Source organism: Numida meleagris, chromosome 1 (genome assembly GCF_002078875.1).
Source record: "Numida meleagris isolate 19003 breed g44 Domestic line chromosome 1, NumMel1.0, whole genome shotgun sequence".
Taxonomy (NCBI): domain Eukaryota; kingdom Metazoa; phylum Chordata; class Aves; order Galliformes; family Numididae; genus Numida; species Numida meleagris.
Window position 1 is genome coordinate 161,705,160 of NC_034409.1, and position 17,228 is coordinate 161,722,387.

A 17,228-nucleotide genomic window follows, 5' to 3' on the forward strand; every position below is an offset into this window, starting at 1 on the left:
TGATGAAGAAGTTGAAGAGTATCTGTCCCAGTACTGATCCTTGAGGAACAGCTCTTGTCACTGATCTCCATCTGGACATCAAGCCATTGATCACCATGCTTTGTGTATGGTCTCATGACCAGTTCCCGACCAACAGTCCACCCTTCTAATCCATGCCTTTCCAATTTGAAGATATTGTTGTTGCGAGGGACCACATCAAAGGCCTTTACTAAAGTCCAGATAGAACCTCAGTGGCTCTTCCCTTCTCCATGCAGTTATCTCATCATAGAAGGACAACAGGTTGGCCAGGAAACCTAGTCCTCATGAAATGTAAGAGTTCATAACTTCAGGACAGTAAAACTCTTGAAAGTCATAAACAAACAAACAAGTAGTGCTTGTTTCTCACACGGAAAGTAGTATTAGGCACTACAGTAAGATATAAGGTCTGTGATCAACTAGTTTAACATATCATTATAGCTCCTTGTTTTTTTCCCTTTTTTTCCCTATTTAGTCATGCACTTTAACACAGATCAGTTCTTAAGTGCTGCACAGTACAGTAGAAGGCAGAGTGATATAAAAATAATCAGAGTGTATAAAAATGTACACAGATATGCAGGGTACCATTTTTCAGATATTCAATACAGAAAAAATGCCTTTTTCTGCTATGATGGAAATCAGCTCTTTCTGTGAAAATAGATGTCTTAAATTATAGATAGTAAAAACATATTTTTTTCCTGATCACATGCTCTTTCTCTGTCATATAAGTTAATGTTTGTCTATCTAAATCATACAGACAACAGTGAACATGTTATATAAAGATTTCATTCAGATATACACTTAGTGTCACATGAGAATGCCCATGCATAAACCTTGGCCTCCAGCTGTTTTGTTTTACAGTTTTTTCAAGTTATTTTTCATCACTTATTGTTTAGTTTATGTTGGCCTTCTTATCATGCTATCAACATCTTTTCTGAACTTATATTATTCTTTCAGAATTTAATGCAGTTACTGTTATTGTTTTGACTTTTGTTAAAATACTGGTTGGTTTTTGTTGTTTGTTTGTTTGTGACAGTGGGAAAAAAAATTGAGATAACTGGAAAATCAATTCTGCTTCTCAGATTACTTGAGACCTCATTTGACCTCTGACTTCTCCCACACAGATCGCTGAAAAAAATATTTTGTATTTTCAGTACTAAAAAAAATATTGAGCTGTGTTTGAAGCACTTTGGAAGATGATCACTGACTTTTTTGGCCTTTGGAACAAGCCAAGTGTACAATAGACATGTATCAGAATTTAAAGTACAATCTGGATAGTTTCTGTTCCTTTCTTCAGTATACATATATAGTAAATATAAGTTATGTCAATGAGTGCTTATCCATATATTAGAGAATCATAGAATTATTTGGGTTGCAAATCATAGAATTGTTTGAGTTGGAAAGGATCTTCAGAAGTCATCTAGTCCAACTCCCCTGCAAAGAACGAGTACCTCCTGCTAGATCATTTTGCTCAGAGCTCTGTCTAGCATGACATTGGATGTATCCACGGATGAGGCAGCCACCTGCTCTCTGGGCAACATGTTTCAGTGATTCACCAAATGTCTTTAAGGAAATGACCTTAAAGATCAGCTAGTTCCGACCTCACTACCATGGGCAGGGATACCTCCCATTAGACCAGGTTGCTCAAAGCCCTATCCAATCTGGCCTTGAACATTCCCAGGGATGGGACATCCACAGTTTCTCTGGGCAATCTGTTCCAGTGCTTCACCACCCTCACAGTGAATAATTTCTTCCTAATATCTAATCTAAATCTATCCTCTTTTAATTTTAAGCCTTTGCCCCTTGTTCTTTCACTACACTCCTTGGTAAAGAGTCCCTCTCTAGCAGTCTTGCAGGTAATTGAAGGCTGCAACAAGGTCTCCCCAGAGTCGTCTCATCTCTAGGCTGAATGACTCCAACTCTCCCACCTTTTATTCATAGAAGAGATGCTCCAGCCCTCTGATCATCTTCATGGCCATCTTCTGGACTCATTCGAACAGATTCATGTTGTTCTTACACTGGGGACCCCAGAAATGAATGCAGTACTCTAGGTGAAGTCTTGCAAGAGTGTAGAAGGGAAAGATCATCTCCTTTTACCCATCAGACCTGGATACAGTTGGCTTTCTGGGCTGCAAGCATACAGTCAGCTCATGTTGACTTTTGTATAAACTCACACTCCCAAGTCCTCCTCCACCATTTGTTCTCCACTCAGCCTTTATCTGTGATTGGGATTTCCCCAACACAGGTGCAGGACTTTGCACTTGGCCTTGCTTAATTTCATAAAGTTTGCACAGGCCCACCTCTGAACTCTGTCAAAGTCCCTTTATATGTCATCCCTTTCATCCAGAGTATTAACCACACCACTCAGCTTGCTGTCATACACAAAATTCCTGAGGGTGCACTCAATGCTGTTGTCCATGTCATTTTTGTTCACTGCCAAAGATGTTAAATATATGAAAGCATGTATTTATTAAACTCTCTGAAACCAAACAGGACCATACGCTACTAAGTATGGAACATATCTGCTCTACTTTTACATTTGATTTTTATAATCATTTAAAAAATGTTCTATAAAACATAGGTAACTAATCTTTCTCCTTCCCTCCTTCTTCCCTTCCTTTCTTTCTTCCTCCTAAATTTAGGGTGAGATTCGTTACATCTCGTTGGAGGTCTAGATATCTGCCTCTGGGAAAGAAGCATAGACTTACTTTTTAGTTAATGGAAATCATGTCAGCAGAGTCATTGGTGTTTAGAGAATGAAACTTATATCACCTAAGGTAATTGATTTATCTGACCAAATATGGTTGTTCACTTCATGACGAGATCAATTGCTTTCCAGGTTCCATTGACTGTATTGGCTGGATTTTCATTTATTTCAGTGGGAATTTAACATTCACATTATATTGACCTAGAAAAAGTGATATGAATTCTTCTCCTTTGAGTAAATTTCAGCTGGCCAGGATTTCATGACATTTGACTTATCTTAAATATCACAGCTAGTCTTCAGGTGATCTAAACAAGGAATCATCTACATCTCCCAAAGCATCTGTTTTGCATTGGCTAGCTTTTTACACTTCTCTGGAGTATGTCAGCACTAGATGCCAGTGATGCAACAACTGAACCCTTAGTGGTTATCTCCAGATACTGCATCTAGGGTAAACATCACGAACAACCTTTATGGTCATGAAAGAGAAATACACAAATAATATGCAAGACTCTTTCCAGCCTTGTTCCCTAAATATCTGTCATGTTTTATGTGCCTTAACTTATATGAATTCCTTTCTCATCATTTGAAATATCCAGTGATATCACCGCTTCTTCATTCACTTTAGTTAAAATGTGTACAATATGAAATATCTTTTAATTAGAACGATGGTGGAAATTTCTGATTAGTTTACAGCCAGAACATTAGTCAGTCTTATTTTTATACAGAGTAGGCTGTAGTCTGTACCTACACTGTTAACAGTATCCACTCAGAAAAGTAATATCTAGCTTCTAAACCATGTGATTCAGAATGGCTTCCATCGACTCAACTGAAAACTAATCCCTTCTAAAGTAACTGAATTATAAACACTTTACATCACTTGAACTAAGAGTCTAATGGGCCACATTTATTGTTCTTATATTGCTAGAATATGATGATAGCTAGTTCGTTTTGCAGTTGAAGTTCTTGAAATAATGTGTGGGAGGTGTAGAAGGTACAACTACAATGTCTCTGCTACACGATGGAGTATGAATTACTTATCTTGAAAAGATCCATTATGATGCTGCAGTGTAACATCTTGAGGGTTCAAAACCTGACAAGATAGTGTAATAAATCTTTATGGAGCAAAAAGATTAGATATCATACAGCTCAGCTTGATCCAGATAACAGGATCTGTTTAGGGTCACTGAAAGAACATAGATCATTTTCACCTACATCTTACTTTCCTCTGCCTGTACATTGCTCCACGTCATTGGTGGTTAGACCTATAAATCTCCAGGGATGAGGATTACATAAACATGGGACAACAAAGATGATGAAGTGTCTAGAGAGGAAGATGTATGAGTCATTTGGATTGTTCAGCCAAGAAAAGAGGAGGCTGAGGGGAGGCAGCCTATGTGACAGCCTACAGTTTCCTCATGAGTGGAACAGAAGGGCAGGTTCTGATCTCTCTGATGACAGAAATAGGATGCACGGGAACAACATGGAACTGCATTAGGGGATGGTCATTTTGGGTATTAGAAAAAGGATCTTCACCAAGAAAGTGGCGGGCACTGGAACAGGCACCCCATGGCAACAAACCTGCAAGAGTTAAGAACTGTTTGGACAGAGGTCTCAGACATAGGATATGAATTTTGAGTGGTCCTCTGTGGATCTGCGAGTTGGACTCAATGATCCTTGTGGGTCTCTTCCAACTTGGGATATTCTACAATTCTATGATTCTGTGGTAAACCCTCCAGGCACATACCTCCAGTTCTGCACTATTCAATTTATAAAAGACTTCAAAAGTCCAGTTAGAAACTCCCAAGCCACAATCAGTGACCATTGTTTTTGGTCACTGGGGAAGAAAAAAGAACACTTACTCATCTTTTTAGCTTTTCTTGAAGCAGCTGGTTCATTTTTTATTGCCTTATTTTATGCTTAAAGATTATATAAATGGAATATTGAAGGACTGTCCTCATGTCCTTCATCTCATATTATCCTTTTTTCTTTTTTATTTATTTTTTTACTCCTAAGTACCAGTTGGTTGTTCATTGTTAAGAACACGGAAGATTTCAGCTTCCATCTGTCACTTCTTGTGTGTACTGTTAATGCAGAATATAAAGGTGTAAATAACACTTCCAAAAAAATTTATTCATCTTCCTAAGTAGTTCAGAGGCAGTCTGAACTTTAAAATAGTAATTTTAAACAGTTTAACACTCAGTCTCAAATAAGGTCTGAAATATAATAACTATCTGTCTTCAGTTAGTTCTAATTCTAGCTGAAATAATTCAGTTTAGCACTTCTGTCACAGTCTCAAGGAATTCAAATTACTTTGGTTTTTTAGCTATATGCATCCACTAGATAAAAAGTGATAACTGTATTTATTTCTTTGAGCCTTTACATTTGGCTTAATTCAATCTAATTTTACAAATTTTAATGTTGCTCCTAAATTCAGTAGTGTTACCTTGCCAGGCTTTCTCTAAGGTCAATGGAGATATTTGTAATTAATAAACAATGTATGCAGAATATATTCCCTCCAGACAACATAACATGTTATCTGACTTAACGTTAGTAAAAAAATACAGATACAAACAAAAAAAATTCAGCACGAAGCCATCTTGTCTAGGAAATATCAAACAATTTTATACAACTTAAAAAAAGAGATTCTAATGGTCAGAAACACCAAGTAATGTTAGTGGGACTTTGTGTTACTACCTTAACAATGCAACATGAATCTCACAATGATTACAACAAATTTCCAATACCATTACATAATCTTTACTTGAAAATCATCAAACATGGATCATAAGAAATTATATGCATCTAAAAATTATATTAATTTCCATTACATTTTATTAAGGTATTAAAGAAAGAAAAATCACCATCAAAGCTCTATGTCTATCATTATTAAATCCATGCTGATACAATTCACACCACTGATGAGTACAATTACATATAACAAAACTACATATAACAAAGCCTTTTATAAGCATAATGCAATATTAGTTATTTAATTTTATTAATTTAGTGAATTACTAAATTTAGTAAAATATTTTGGAATAAATTATTTTCAGAACTTCAGGAGAAGACAATTCTGTATTTATTAAGAATGAAGTACATTAAATGTCTGTTATGAATTATTAGTAATACCATTTTATTATCAAGTATTGAATCTTTTTGCTGTATTTGGTTATTAAAATAAATAAAATATTAACAGCTAATATAGAAACATGAAGAAGTTAACTTAGCCTGTGTAGTTCTCACAGTACCTAAGCATATCCATTAAGGATCTAGATCTCATTTCAAGTCAGGCCACTGGAAATAGTACGGCTTTTGCAATAACGATGGTGAAGCACTGGAACAAGTTGCCCAGAGATGTGGTGGATGCCCCAGCCTTGGACACATTCAAGGTCAAGCTGGACAGGGCTCTGAACATCAGAATCTAGCTGTAGGTGTCCCTCTTCATTGCACGGGACTTGGACTACATGACCCTTCCAACTCAAATGATTGTATGATTCTATAAAATGAAGGACTCAATGTTTGCATCATGCTCAAGTATCATGAAAAATATATACATTTCTCTGCAAAAGAATATTTTATTATTGAAAGTGCTTGACAAACTGAAAGGGTTCTTCCCTCTAGGACTGGATTACAGTGACCCAATACAATCACTTTTTTTCAGTCTTCAGACTTATAAGAATGTCTTGAGATTCTAATATTTCACCTCTTCTGTTCCTTCTTATGTTTAAGAAATTGTGTCATATTGATTCATATTATGACAGTTTCTGTTCTCATTAAAATCTTAGTCAAAAAATAAGGTATTGGAATTTTTTATGCCTAATCCACTATGCAGAATCAGGAACTATGTTAGTATATTGTACTATTACGACCTATTTTGAATTTTAATTGCCTAGCCAATTCTGTTTTTTTTTTTTTTTTTTTTTTTTTTTTTTTTTTTTCCCCCAACGGGTTACTAAAGCAATAAACAGAAAATGCCCAGCTGCACAAAATGCAGGCAACTACATGGCACAGTGTATAGTTGTGGTCACATTAAGTTAATTTACATATTATACAAAAGTGAGAATCATGATATCTGCTTCATATGAAAGGCTTCTAATGAGAATAGATAGCATTACAGTTATTATCTTCTTATGTAGAAGTCTGAAATAATAAGGTTTAATTAAAATCCAGCAATATCATTATGGTCTTCTTCTGGAACTATGTGAGTGATATTAGTATTTTGTCTTCCAGAACTTTACATAAGAAAAAATATTCTACACATTAAAGTAAAAGAAAAAGAAAAGATGGGAAAGAATTTACAGAGAATTTAATTACTGTCCATTTCAATGAACAAAGATGACAGAATTTTGAGAAGAGGCAATGAACAGATATATTTCAAGGGTGAAATATTAATAATAAAATGACACTTGTTTTTCTTTATGACTACATTCAAACCTTAAATCCATTTTGTGCTACCCATAACAATATTTTATAGCAAATTTACATAAATTCTTGTGCTGTTTGAAAGTGGATGACAGTATTCTCTATTTATTCTGATCTTAATTCAGAGAATCACAGAATGTGTGAGGCTAGAAGGGGACTCTGGAGGTCATCTGGTTCAATCCCTGCTCAAGCAGGGACACCTAGAGCAGGCTGCCTGAGACCACATTTCAAGATCTCCAAGGAGAAGACTCCGCAACTTGTCTGGGTAGTCTGTGATCGGTTACTCACAAAGGAAAGAAGTGTTACCTGATCTCTAGACAGAACCTCTTGTGTTTCAGTTTGTGCCCATTCCCTACTGTTTTGTCTCTTGGCATCCTTGAAGTGAGCCTGGCTCTCTTTACACTCTCTTTCAAAGTACCTGCACACATTCACAAAATCCCCCATGAACCTCTTCTTCTTGAGGCAGAATAGTTCCAACTCTCTCTGCCTCTCCTCACAGGTGAGGTGCTACAGTCCCTTGATCATCTTTGTGGCCCTTAGCTGTCCTGTCTGCACATGAACTATCATCAATGTGTCTAGGTTCTTTTGCACTGGGGAGCCCAGAACTGGACACAGAACTACAGGTGTGACCTCAGCAACACTGAATAAAGAGGAAGGATATTTTTTCTTGACTTACTGGCAGTACTTTGCCTAGTGCAGGCAAAAATATCTTTAGCCTTCTTTACATCAGGGGCACCTTGCTGGCTCATTTTCAGCTTGATGTTCACCAGGTCCTTTTCTGCCATGCTGCTTTCCTGCTGGGTGAATCCCATCATGGTGCATGGATACATACAGCTTTTTCTCTCCAATACACTTCTTCTTCTCCTCGTTGAGCTGCATGAGATTGCTGTCAGCCCATTTCTCCAGCCTGTCCAGGTGCCTCTGTATGACAGAATCACCTTCTAGCATATCAAACATTCCTCCCACTTTTTTGTTCAGACTGAGAGAAGACCTACATGACAGAAAGGCAAACACCAAGCATGAATAAGAAATCCTATATTCAGAGGCCTGTTTTCTGCACTGACAACTGTCTAATAAAAGATCTTATCTTTCTCCACCAACCTTGACTCACATCCGTCAACTGTCTTGCTTACAGCAGTATTAGAATTGCATTTGAGGAAGTAGATCACAGCAGCTTAGATGTGAATGTTTTATGTTTTAAGTTCTCTAAATTTTCTAAAAATATTTTAAGGATTTTCTATCATTATCTAGAGGTGGACAATCCTGACTTGACTCAATGAAGTGATATAAATTTTCAAAGCTATCTCAGCAGAAGACTCCAATTCATTAAAACTACATATAGGTAATATAAACTTGTTTATGTTTACTTACGTTTACTGGACTTAGCTGACAAATAATCTAAAAGAGGAAGTCATAAATCCACTTTGGATGTTTCTCTACACTCAAGCACTGAAACCTGCTAATATTAAGAGACAGTCAAGTCCCTGTAGCATTGTGTGTACAATACCTCAGGATTAAACCTGACAAGCAAGTCTAATAAATTTAAAGAAGACACAGATAATTTTTTTGTAACTATATTTCTAGATTAAATTATTTTTGTTATTATGCATACTTACGGACACATAATGATTTATCTGAGATCATGAGAAACTTTAAGAATATAAAGAGAAAATAGTAGAAAGAAGCAGAAAAATTAGGAAAGCTGTTAGTTCACCATGTGCAATACAGTATTTTGCAACAATGCCTTATTTTCTTTCATAGCAGAGTTTAACAGAAAACATACTTATGGGAACAAATATCTGTTGTTCATCTGGATGTGTTGTGAACCTATATTTTATTTTACTTCTAAAATCAACATCTAAATACATTTCTAAAATACAGGAAAGGAAATTCACAATTCTTTGCTGAGTTTTAAATTCTGCCATATTCTAAGCATATGCTGCTACAATTCAGCTAGACACCATAAAGACGATGATCAGTTTGGATAGCAAGCACGTGCTCTCATGCTGAAAGGAGGAGCCCTAATGCCTTCCAAGTCATTTTCTACTTATTGTGCTTCACCTTCAGCAAGATTTACATTTCTGATGCAGAGGGAAAGTCCATCCATATAAGAGCAAAGATTCACTGAAGTAGTGGTCAGAAATAAAATTCATAGCTCTCCTAGAGGAGAGGATTTTTTTCTCTCTGCCTCTCACATATATCACCATAATAAGTGAATATCTGTCGCTAACATTTTGGCCTTTTGATGTTTGATTTACTTTGTGAGTTTAACCTTTGCTTCTGAAATAGAGCATATACTGTTTTTGAGAATGGTCTTCCATGCAAAAAATATTTTTTGTTAATAAAGTATTTGAGTCATTTTGAGTCGTGTTTCTCTCTGAACTCAATAAAATCTCTCAAGGTTCATTTTTTTCAACAAAATACAGTTTGCAAAATATTTTACAGATTGCAGAAAACAATCAGATTATTATATATTTTTTATTTTAATTACATTATATTTGTATATTTATATTTAATTATATACTTTTTATTTTAATACTTTTTTTCCTATTGGGTATTCTGGTAACTGTGAGCCATTCTCTGTTCTATCAAATGATAAATATGAACAACAACAAAAATTCCAGAAGATTTACTTCTGAAAATTCATTCTCACCAGAATCAGTCTCAACATACTGTTTTGTGATATTTAAGAAAATAATTTGCAACAGTCTCAAATATATTACTTTTCTACTGAATCCTTTTCATGTAGAGAATAATTTAGATTAAAATAAAAAGAAAATCACACAAAGGAGGTGCTTCAGAAGGCAACATACTTTAAAGAAATTAATTCAAATGTATAATATATTAATTTCACAAGAAATTCATACACATGAATTTGAGAATTTTACAGTTTGTAATATCTTTATCCTATTCTGAAATAAGTCAGATAGTACGTTGTATTACATGGAATGTAAATTCGTAGAGAAAGAAGATGTGTAAGATGAAAGAAAAGGAACTGAAGAGAATAAAAAAGAAATGAAGCTGGCTTTCTTCAGTCTCCTGAATAGCTTCTCCTCTTTTCTCCAAATTTTATGTTATAACTTTCTTTAAAAAACAACATAACCAACAACAAACGTTGAAATGTATTTAAAAAACAAGAAAGGCCACATGCTCCATTTACACTGTTTTAGACTGGCTGAGTAACGAATTATAAGATAGACTAATTCTTATTTTCTGGAGTAGACATTTCCTTCTTCAAAACCTGATACAGTCCATGTATATAAGCCAAGCATCACCAATTGCTTCTTTCTATACGTAATTTTTTTTTTTAATTGCAAGGATTTCAGAATTCAGTTATCATCTTGGAAATATTACCTAGTTACTATGACAAAGTCCTCTACTTAGTCTCTATTTATTATAGAATAGAATAGAATAGAATAGAATAGAATAGAATAGAATAGAATAGAATAGAATAGAATAGAACAGAACAGAATAGAATAGTTCAGTTAGATGGGACCTTTGAAAATCATATAGTTAACTGCCTGACTGCTTAAAGGCTAACCAGAAGTTAAAGCATATTATTGAAAGCATCCCTTGAACCCTGACAGGAGAGTCAATCATCTCTCTAGGAAGCCTATTCCAATGTTTGACCATCCTCATGGTGAAGAAATGTTACCTAATATCCTCTGGCTGCGTTCAAGGACATTAACTTGAAATCATGTCATGGAGCCCAGAACTCCACACGGTACTCAAGGAAAGGACACATCAGAGCTAAATATACCATGAAAATCTCCTTTTTTGACCTCCTGGTTATTCTATGTTTAATGCATTCTAAAATATGATTTGCCCTACTGGCTGCCAGGGCACACTATTGGCTCATGTTGAGTCTGCTATAGACTATCACCCTCAGGTCCCTTTCTGCTGACCTGCTCTCTCACCACTCTTCTTCCAGCCTGTACCTCTGTCCAGCCTTACTCCATCCCAGGTGCAGAACCTGGCATGTTGCTTTCTTGAACTTCTTACTGTTCTGTTGCTAATCACCCAGTGTTCCAGTCTATTTAAATCTCTCTGTAAGGCCTCTCATCTCTCCAAGGAGTCGAAAACACCTCTCAGTTGCATCATCACCAAACTTACTAAGGATACACTCCACTCCTGCATTCAGATAAGTGATAAAAATATTGAAAAAGAGTAACCCTAGAATTGAGCCATGTGGATTGTTACTACTACTGGCCACCATCCAGATGTAGCCCCATTAACTACAGTGTTTTGAGATCTACTGTCAAGCCAGTTCATCACCCAGCATAGCATGAACCTGTTTATCTCACGGCTGGACAATTTGTCCAGAAGGATAATGCAGTACAATTTCAAAAGCTTTATAAAATCCGGAAACAGTATGTGGGCCACCTTCCCTTTATCAACCAAGCAGGTGACTTTATTATAGAAGGAGATTAAATTACTAACGCAAGACTGTCCCTTGGTAAACCCATGTTGACTATGCCTCACAATAGCTTTGTTCTTTGACTGACTTTCAATAACTCAGGCTCTTTTTATGTTTTAAAGCTACCAAAAAGGTAATGCAAGATAGAAACTAATCACTTGGTTATTATATAAAATTCAATTAATTATTGCAGTGAGAATCTTCACTCAAATACTCAAAATAAGTCTTACAGACATCAGATGTCTTTTTTTTTTTTCTAAGCTCGTATATGTCCCTGAGGATGGAAATTCAACATCCCATTACACCAATTTAAAAGCATACTCAACCCCTTCTTTAGAGCAATAAGAATTCATCCTCATTATAGTTAAAAGAGAGTTAGCAAGCAATTCAAAACCGTAACAAAGTAAATGGACTTCAGAGAAACCAAAAAGCATGGTGATTTTTGATGTAAGTTCTCTAGAACAGCACTTCTGCTGAACTCAAAAGAATGACTTAAGACTAATTCAGTTCTGCTAGCTATACTAGCTGAAGGATAGCTTTCATTATTTAATCAGTTCCCTCCATATATATTCCCCGACCAGTCATTTAGGCATGATTATAGAGAAAGTTATTCTCTGAATGTCATTATCTGCAACCCATACAGTATGCTTGAGTTTAACTAGCCACCTATCTAAGAATTTGTACTATTTTCTAAGGAGATAAACTCTTTGAAGTGAGGAACAGGAGGGAGACAGAACTGAAACAATTGTATCACAAAGCATGAAAAAGGAAAATTAATTAACATGTGTGACAGTTAAAGTCTACATTTCACACTTTTATGTTTAAAGGAAAAATGTAATCAAGTGAAGTTTAAAAAGAGAAGGTATGTTTATAAAGAAAGAACTCAACAATGTATAAAGCTTCTTGCTGGAACAAACTGAAGACCAGTAGACTTATTAGCACGGCACTGTTCTGTGTTAGCAGATCTTGCTGATTTAACATGGGTATGTGACTTCAGAAATTGAAAAATATCTTACTTTGGAGTGTTGGAGTAGTGGTTGAGCTAGCACAGAGAATCACAGAATCACAGAATCATAGAATCATAGAATCATAGAATCATGGAATCATGGAATCATGCAATCATAGAATCATAGAATCATAGAATCATAGAATCATAGAATCATAGAATCATAGAATCATAGAATCATAGAATCATAGAATGGTTTTGGGTTGGAAAGGACTCAAAGATCATCTAATTCCAACCTCCTGCCACAGGAAGGGTTGCCAACCAATAAATCAGACATAATTAAGAAATTCTTAGAAATTTTTGTTGCAGTTGAAGCATGGAATGGTGATTTCTTCTAATTTAATTTTTTTGTTTTAAATTTAGGTGCCCAAGTCTAAGTTTGCTGATCAGTATGATCAGTACAGAACACACTGTTGTAAGTAATTTCCTCACATTAAGTTTGTCTCTAGATGGGAATAATTGCCATCTCAGAAGTTTCTTCATAGATTTTAGGTATAAAAGTTTTAACATAAGCACATTATGTCATCTTAGCTGCCATAATGAACTCTCCCTGGTCTCCAGCTACCTCTCTAGAAAATGGATTTTACACTGATTGTGTCACATCTGTCAGTGTCAGTATTCTGATTATCCTCCAAATCTCCTTTTTTAGGCATAGAATCACAGGATCATACTAGGGCATCTAAAATGCACAGCTGAAAGAGAGGCAAGATGTGCTTTGGTACCTGAAACAGCACTAGAAATCTGTTTTATAACCCTGTAGCTTGAAATATTCCTAGTAACAGGCCACAGGCTTTGTACTGAAATTGCACAGCTTCTGGACTAAGGCTTGGAAGACCTACTCAGCCTAATCTTTTCTTTACTTGCTCCCAACTGTGTTTAACTTGGTTTAGCTGTTACAGTATTTTTTATAATTGACTATGTGCTATAGCTGATTTGGTTTGCTTTTGCTTATCTTTAAACAGTGCAACCAACATTTTGTAAGCTAACATAATGATTATATAGAGAAATAGAGACCTGCTGCAATAGCAGAGATTTTGAGAAGTGGGGACACAAGACATGACATAGAAGAGAACAGACATTGGACAGTGAGAGACGGGCATGGAATAACACTGTAGACCTCTCAGCTATAAAGCATGATCATTTATTCAAACTTTTTCTCTATAGTAGTGTTCTTTCTTTTTCTGTAATAATTTGATCTGAAATAATAATGCTTCTTGGATTAGACTGTTAAGATTTCAATTATGTTAACAATAAATTATTGACTGTATATAGGATGTTTGTTCCTTTCCCATAAACAAGATTTTGATCATTGACAGTTTGCACTGTTAATTTGTCCTCCCGCTGACAAACCAAGACAAGATGCCTGACTTTAGACACTGAGTCTTAGGTAAAACACGTTTTTTCTGAGCAGCTTGATTCACTGATAAATGTTTAGAACGATCTAAGATATGGGGCTACCTAATGTGGAAAATGTGTTCTGAAAGCCCACAGACTGCACAATGAGCAGCTGGGAACCACAAGAGTTTCTAAGCAGTCTTTAATGGCCCTATAACCATGTGGTCACGTGAAAGAACCCAGCCCACCTATTATTCATTGTGGTAATCAGGCTAAAAAAAATGACTGGGCAAGTTTAAAGATGAACAAAACAGCATATAGTTTATGTCTAAACAAGGCTTTTCATCCCAACATTTTCTTACATATTTAAGTTCTCAGGTATCTGGAGTCAGACTTAATACATTAAAATAGCATTTTCCACAGCTAGTCCAATTATCCTTTCTGTCCTGAATTCCAGATGGATAACTTCAGCATACATAGTGTTTCAAGAATAATGTATGTTGAAGATAATTTCAGTTTTGAAAGTGAATATTTAAAGGTTTTGATATCAGCACTATGCTACAAATCAATGCTTCTTTATTATCTTGGTATACTAGCTATCATGGTGATAACATCCAGATAGAAATAGACACTGGGAAAGATAGTATCTTGCTAACAGGAAAGGAAAACAAAAGAAAACAGCTAATTAATGAAAGAACTCAATTCTCTAGCAAACTGTGGCACACCGAGTGTTCTTGCATGTAGTTTACAAATGCATTTGCTGAAATCAATATAAGTTTCCTTATTGCAAATATCAGTTATGTTATGTGAATCAGTGTATGGAGTATTCTTAATGTAGCCTTCTGAGTACAACTTTGTGAATTTAAAATGGCATTTTACTCAGTCTGAGAGATTTATTCAGTGTTAAATTAGTATTCATTTGCTTAAATCTCTTATTGCTCTACATACCTTTTTAGAAGTACTGTGATTTTTATTCAAATACTGAGAGTTACTGTGGCTCTATGTTTTTTTTTTTTAATTTTCAAGTTAAGATTTTCTAAGGAGACAGGCTGCCAGTTTCACAAACTTTCTTAGGTTTTGTTTATCTTCCTCCGCTCAATTTCATTTGAATTATTACATCTTGTTAACTACTATTAAAACCTTAGTAGAAAACAGGTCCATGACTAGATTTATGAAAAACAGTACAAAAGTATAACAGAAATTTGGTGAGTTCCGTTTTAGTTATATTTGACCATTCACATTGTAAACACTGGCGGCTAAGCAAACTCCCTGCAAGTGCACTTAATAATTAGAGGAGAAAATAAGTAAGTGATTTTTTTTTGTTTGTTTTGTTATTTTGTTTTGTTTTGTTTTTTTAGGGTACAGTTGATCTGAAAAAGTTAAGACATTTCATTTGAGGTGAAATAAATCATGCCTACAAGTATCTATTTCTCTATATCGCTTACAATTCAATGGATCAGGTAAAGCCAGACACTCAAATATTGAGTCAAATGCTCAAACGCCAAACAAGAAGAACTTCTTGTAGTTATTATTTTAAATAAGATCAGTGTCACCCTCTAATGTGAATTTGGGGATCATTCTGTATTATTCTGTATTATTCTGTATTATTCTTTCTTGAAACAGTAACTAATTCATCTTAAATGTTTTTCTCAACCAAAATACTGTGTTAGCACAAAGATGATCTTTGATTTTAGCTTCACCTGTGATCACTTAGATACAGTTGCTTTGCTTAATTATTTATTGTAGCTCATGTTTTAGGAAAAGGGAGATGAAAGGCATTCAATAACTTTTAAAGTTATGAAATAAGTTGCACTTCAAATACAATTTCTTCTTAAAATTTTGTTTTAATCTTTTACCTTGTTTTCAATTTTGCTACAATAAATCTTATATTTAAAGTAAGTGAAGAGACATTTTTTACATGATAGGTTTTAAAACACCATTAAAAAAATATCTGGCTAAGGTTATTCTCCAGGATTTCCTCAAAATTATTATTCTCTAAAAGAACATTTCATTTGAAGCCCATAAGAGTTTCATCTAGATTCCTTCTGATGAGGTGGCAAAGCAGACACGTAAGTTAGTTCCTACATTTAAGAAAATAACAATAAACAACACTATACAGCAAATACATAGTACTATATAGATTATTGAAACTGGGCTTCTTCTGTAGCACATATCTGCAAGTATTTCAGACAAAACAAATCAATATACAATTAAAAAAAAACTCATTTGAGTTGTTATGCTGAAAATCATGCATTATGGAAAAAGAGAAAGTGCATATTATATTTATATAAATACATCTGTATAAATAAAAGCCAATGCATTATTTAATTTTATTATTTTATTATTATTATTATTACTTGAATCTTATTCTGTACAGGACTTTATTAGTCCAGAACTGAGTATCACAGAAAATGGAAAAATAATTCTAGGCAGAAGAAGTTACAATAACATTAACAGAGTTAAAATTCCTATACATATATTCTTTAGTTTCTACCCATTTTCCCAGTGGCGTGCTCATCCTCCTCCTCTCCCTGCAATCTTAAACATCAGTTGTTTCATTCTCAGATACAATGGGGGATGGAAGGGCACAGAGGTTGCTACAGGGAGTTGTCAGTTCCTGATGTCCCTTTCCAATGAGGAACTAGGTGTTCATGAGAGTTTCTTCTGTCTCACTTGAGTATCCACTTGGGGTCCTTTTAACATGTTTGTTAAACACATCTTTTTACACCTTCACTCTTTCTTCACTCTACACCATACACTCTACATCATTATGTATTGACTTTCATGTATGTTAGATAGTGTTTCTTTGCGCTCTTTGTCATCCTAAGCCCAGTTTTGCTCAGCTCCAGATTTGCATTTCTGTACCTGTCCATGAGTGAGTTCTTTATAGTCATGGGGTATACATTGCCAGCCTGTGCCCTGTTTGTTAGTGTTCCACTCCTCTGCTCTTCTACACCACCTGGTCAATTAGAAAAATTACTGTCAGCTAAATCAAGTAAAACAAATTTGTAGGCAGGTCAAGAAAAGCAAGACCAAAAATCTTCTGTCCTGGGGCCTTACAAACTGAGTGCAAAAACTGCGGCCTGTTGAAGGCCACAGGGAAGCAGAGTAAATCGTCATATATTCATCATATATTTAAATCACTTTTACGTAGGATAATGATCTATAGTGTCATGTTGATTTTGGTTTTTGAATCCTAAGGGAAGTGAAGGAAGCACCTAAAGTCTTTATTGTTCTTCTGTGACTATTTTCTGGTCTTTAATGAAACACCTTCACTTGCAGAGAAGAATCGATTACATGATAGTAATCTTCTGTGTCAGAATATG